The sequence below is a fragment of the Antrostomus carolinensis genome, unplaced genomic scaffold (assembly GCF_000700745.2).
Source record: "Antrostomus carolinensis isolate BGI_N321 unplaced genomic scaffold, ASM70074v2 scaffold33207, whole genome shotgun sequence".
In the NCBI taxonomy this organism is placed as follows: Eukaryota; Metazoa; Chordata; class Aves; order Caprimulgiformes; family Caprimulgidae; genus Antrostomus; species Antrostomus carolinensis.
This window is the reverse complement of record NW_010325884.1, coordinates 23209-29010: the sequence shown is the minus strand read 5'-3', so window position 1 is coordinate 29010 and position 5802 is coordinate 23209.

Here is a 5802-nt window from a genome sequence, read left to right as displayed (position 1 = left end):
TTGCTAATTATCTTGCAGAACTAAAACTTGTTTCATGAAGGCTCGGATCCTGGATCACAATCTGCAGCCTCACAGTCATATCTGCTCGTGGGAATTTTAGCACAATATTCCCCCAGGTGCTACAATTGGGTCAGCAGCTCTCCTGGGAGCTCAAGCGTAGACGTGGCTCTGTGGGAGTTGGACAGCTTTAGCTCTGCTCACAGCAGACACCATCCAGGGTACAGGAAGGGAATATTTATTTAATTCCTCCAGGCAGATTATGGGGTAGGAGCAGATCTGTATAATGGCTTTTCTGCTCCATAGTTCCCCAAGGCTGTTGCTCAGCGAGAAGCAAGGATGCGTGAGTCAGCACTCTGTCTCTGTCCTTAAGGTGCCAGCATCCTGTACACTATTTGAGTAATAAAACTGTAAGATTTTTGCATTCAGCTTCATGATATGTGTCGATGAACATATTTCACTGACATTTCCAGAATAAAATGTTGTCAGCGTAGCAAGAAGGATAGCTCTAACAGCACAGATTTTGGGGAGTATTTTTTTCTTTCTTGTCTTAAGACACTGTGCATTGAGCTCATTCTGTGTTATCTGGTTCTCCCACCTGTTCCAGCTGCACTAGCAGGGCTGTATTTAGTTTGCAAGGTTCAAGGTTAACCTGAGGTTGGGCTCAGACCATGGTCAAGAAATGTAAACATGTAAAAGGCATGTGATATGAACACGCTTGGGAAACGCCATATGGTGTTCTTCCTCCTCCCTGTCCTTGCTAGTGAAAGCCCACTGATTTTTGCAGTGAATCCTCTAGGAGAGAGCAGATAAGCACCTAGACAAAACTGCAGCATAGCAAGGCTCAAGCTCAGATGAAAGTTTATGCCTTGTCTGAAAGCTATAATTGGGCAAAGCTTACATGGGACTAGTGTTTGCAGACTTATTGTTTCTGCCTGTCTTATGTGAGTCACGAAAAGAATCATCATCTCAGTTCTCTCAGACATTCATCCAGGCTGCTTTAACCTGTTTATAGTGTGGTATGTCTGCATTGCATAGTAGAGATACCTGTTCTGACTCCAAGCAAGCTTTCTCCAGAGCCAGAAGCAATACAGCTGTGTCAGTGGTGCTTTGCATAAAACTAATTATCATGTTCTGATATGTCTGTGCGGCCACGCTCTGTGCTGCACAGCCCTACTGCCTTGTTCAGGCACATGGAGGTAAATCTCAGACAGTTCTGCCTTGTGGAGCACAAAGCTTTGCTGTCCTCATGCATTCTTAGGATTTCTCCTAACTTCAGTTTCTGCAAGTGCTTCAACTAATTATTGCCTTTCATTCCAACAGGAGACAAACTCACATCCTTCCCACCAGATAAATCAGCTGGCACTGTTCCTAGCACTGCTGAACTATGGTCCTGCAGTGGAAGAGTTGGTGATCTCCCAATAACACAGTTTCTGGAAAAAGAAGCTAACATCCTAGTCAGGTATGGTGCAGTGCTCATGTTCTTGCTCTAGGGGTCCTATTCTGAAAGCTCAGAAAGCCCAGCATCACGCAGGATTGCCCTGGAAGCCCCTGCATTTACTGTCAATAGCTGCTCTCAGTCCTTTTCTCTCCAGTTACCCAACTAACCCAGAACTTTTTCCATTCTACCTTACCACTTTCCTGACAGCATTTGCTCTCAGCCAATAGTGTGTTGTACAGGCTTGAAAAAGGGCAAGAGATAAATGTTTCAAACCCAATAGAAGTACAAATTTACAGAAGGAAGAGGACAGAAACTTGTTAAATTGGCTTCACCAAGTTCTTTTGAAGGATACACATTTCTTCTTTCTATGCACTGCTTTCTCTCCCTCTTTATCTTTGCCTACCCGGGCAGTCCCACTTGTCACTTGTAGATCATGTTTCTTGTAATCAGCTCTTCACACCCTGTGTGTGCAGATATATGTCATACAAATGGAGGAAAGCCTTCAATCTTTGTCTTGTAAACCTTTTCACCAGTACAGAGAAAAGTGCACTTGTACTACTGGACGATGCAGGACACATAAAAGGAGTAGCACATCAGGTTAAACCAATTACAGTTCTGAGTTGTAAGGGTGATGTGTTAATGGGGCTTTTCAGGCAAATGACTTGGCTTCTGAGTGTTCATGGGAATGCTGGGTGGTATAGTGATAGAATTTTCACATGGCCAGAATTTCATAACATCATTTGTTAGTATATAGAATACCACGAGGGACTTCTACTTTATTTAACATAGTAACAATGAACAGCTGGCTGCATTACAGTCCTTTGTGTCAGCGAGGATACAGTCAAAATATATTAGTCTAGTTTAAAACATTCAAATTACATTTTTGTAGGTTGGCCAGTATGCACCGTGAATGAGCAAAACAAGGAAAAGACAATTCAATAGTGGAAATAAAATGTCAAACAGAATGAGAGCCTGAGTACTATGCAGAAGAAATGTTGGCATGAAAGGTGTTAGAGGGATTTAACCTATTTAAGGGGCATAGATTATAAAGATATCTAGTTTCCAAGACTGCTCTGTTGCCTAACAGGATTTTAAGCCAAGAGTTATATATGATACAATGTTTACATCAGTATTCTGATAAAATTATTAATTTACTTGCCTGAAAATTCCAGTGTTAAAAATGTCAGCTATTAGCTCCTTTTGTGCCTCTGTGAGTTTAGTAGGGACATTTGATCATTCCCAGCTACTGGCATTGCCAGGTCTATTAGGGTTTTTCTGTACCACCTCTCCTCCCTTCCCCTCCAGCTGTATCCAAGAGCATCATTGCTGATGCAGTGAGGACACTGGACTTCTCTGCCAATTTTGATATGTATAATATAGAGAAGTCTGGAACCATCTGTACACTAGCACTGTGTGATCTGTCACAGAAGCTGGTACATGCAGTTACAGCCTCAGTACTGGCTAACAGACTATGCTACATTAGCCTCTTCTTTCTCATTCATTCCTGTGTGGCCTTCATCAAGTTTCCTAATTTTTTTCTGTGTCTTGGCTCACTAATTAGAGAATTAGGTTTAAGCACGATTTACTCACATGTTTTGACAGATGGACAGGGTTCTGTGATCTATTCCATAGCAGAATATAAATACTCTGCACAAACTCCCATTCTCATGGGATTTTTAATGAAATTTGCTGAAGTATATACAGTATTACACAAGTTAATAATAGGAAGAAGGGGACTTACATGTTACTTCTTGCCAGTTTGTGGTATTACCCACAGACCTCTTCAGAGTGCTTTACAAATATAGTTTTACAAGCTAAAAAGGACATTGTGTTCCTAGAGTTGCTATAAAAGATTTTTTTGTGATATTAAAACATAGGATTGACAGGAAGCTTTCTCTGATGATTGGCCTGATTTTTTTTTTTTCCTTAAGTATGCATGTTTATACCTTGGCATTTGTATTTGTCTAATAGCCAGTAGAGTAACACTGTCATTAGCTTTTCTTACCATTAGGCACAACTAGATGTATTCAGTGTGTCCAGTCTTACATTAGCTGATTTCTTTGGGCATCAATTGTCTGCCATTGCTTTTCTCAAAACATCCTGCAGCTCACCTGTTATTCTGCTCTGGAGACAGATGGCCAGAACGAAGTAAAGGTTTCCAGGTTTCGCCTTACAAACCATTGAATGAACAACCAGTTGGGCTTCTGTTAGACAATTAAATGTAACTTAGTCATACTCAAATGCTCAGATGAAAGGGGGGTTCAAAATCAGGAAGGGGAAAAAAAGAAAAGCAAGATGCAACAATAGCCTTGGGGTATCATCTTCAAAGAAGCTTTTCAACAAGATGTCCCAGTTTAAGGCTGAACAATTAGAAAAAGGACAGAATTATATTTTACAGATTTTTTTTTTTTTTTTCCAGAAGCAGAAGCAGTTTTCTGATCTGTGAAAGACACTGAGGGGAAGAGGGGAAAATATTCTCCTCAGCCTCAACTAAAGTGAAACAAAATTTGTTTTTTACAGTTCCTCTGAAACAGAGAGAGACTAACATTGTCTCACACTGTACAGTCACTGATGGGGAAAGTGAGGATTGAAGGTGGTAAGGGTGGGTGAAATCTGCCTAGTACAGACACTGTGCTGATTGGGTCCATAACTGACAAATGTACTTCTGGAAATGGACTGGAAAACACGAAATGCAAAGGTCCTGCCGACCTTCATCAAGAAAACCACATTCCTGTCTTTCAAGCAAGAGATGTTAAAACACAAAGCTACTATTCTGAAACACAGCTCCTAGTGGAGAGGTGTTAAAATGGTTTATTTAGCTAACACAAACATGACTGCAGTCTGTGTGAAGGGAGGTGCCTAGTACCTGTGGCTGAGGAGGCAGATAGTAGGGAATGCATGGGATGCCTGTTAAAGGAGGGAAGAAAACATTAAGTTGACTCTGGTGGGCCTCTTAATTGTAATGAATGAATTAGAATAAGAAATGTAGTATTTCATGTTTGCTCGAACGTTTCAAATGACAAACACACAGAGGACACAAATGTAATAGAAATTTTATTGTCTTCAGAATACTGGAGAGATTTATTATGGATTTTGTGCGACAGCAAATGATGTAATTAAGACTGCACTATAATAACAATTGTGACAAGAGCTATTTTTAAGGTCCTCAAACTCTTTGACAAATTCTCCTTTTAAGTTTTCTTGCCTCCTGCACAGGTGATAAAAAATAAAAAATCATATTCACAAGCCCTTACTAAGCTTGTTAAAAAGAACCTGTAGAAAATTAAATGAGACACATATCCTGATTTCAGGTTGCATCATTTCCAAAAATAGGTTAAGAAACACCACATTAGGATTCAAGGGAAAAAAGTAGGTAATTGCTCATAGGTAGCAATTTCTATGCCTGTTTTCTTTGGATGAAGGATAGATTAACACATTTTTTTTGCCTAAAATTATCCATCCTAAATATCCCTAAAAGTTCCAGCATTGAAGAGCTGATGTGTATTATTTACCAATTCCCTTTTTAATAATGTAGCATTGCTGTTATATTAAGGCTTTGATGTAGCATACCACTTTAAAAAGTTAGTCACTTGTCAGTATTTGCTTAAGTTAATGTTTTGCTATATGGAGATGAATTTAAGCATGTGCTTAATTGATGTATTGAGTTAGTGCCTGAGTTTGTCTATCTGCAGTATTCCTATAAAATGCAGTGCCACGATGGACATTTCAGTTTCGGGCATTCTGGTGCTCAGCAAGAATTGATACCAGGTGGGCTCTCACATCTGCTGGGAGGATATGCAGTAGTTAGAGCTGTAGTGCTAAATAGCCTGCAAGTAAAACATTTAACAAACCAGACTGTCTTTAGCCTTCATGTTTGCATTGTAGTTAATTTCTAGACACCGAAAGTTCAGTTTATTTTTTGAAGGAGACACCACAAGTATAAACTAGAGCACAAGTTTTTATTATTTGTAAATGTTACATGTCTCATTGCTGAAGAGCAGTATCAAAACTTTACACGGGATATCAAATTTAGTGCTGTTAAGGGAAAATGATCCATCTTCCCTATGCAGAAACCATTACATCACGAAGGGATGGAAACAAAGAGCTCTGAGGGATTGGGATAGGCAAACTTCCCTCCTTTTACAGGAAATGGGTGAAGCCTTGCTTGAAATTATTATTCAGACGTTTTGTGCTGTGAAGGAAATGTCTCCTGATAGCACAAGCTATTGGTTTCCTGTTGTGAACTAACAGTTTTGGCATAACCAAGAATGGACAGGAAGGGCACATGATTGGGGGCCATTTGAAGAACTTATTTTAATGAAAAGACCAGCCCAAGTAAGTGTGAAGAAACCTGGCTTGAAAAA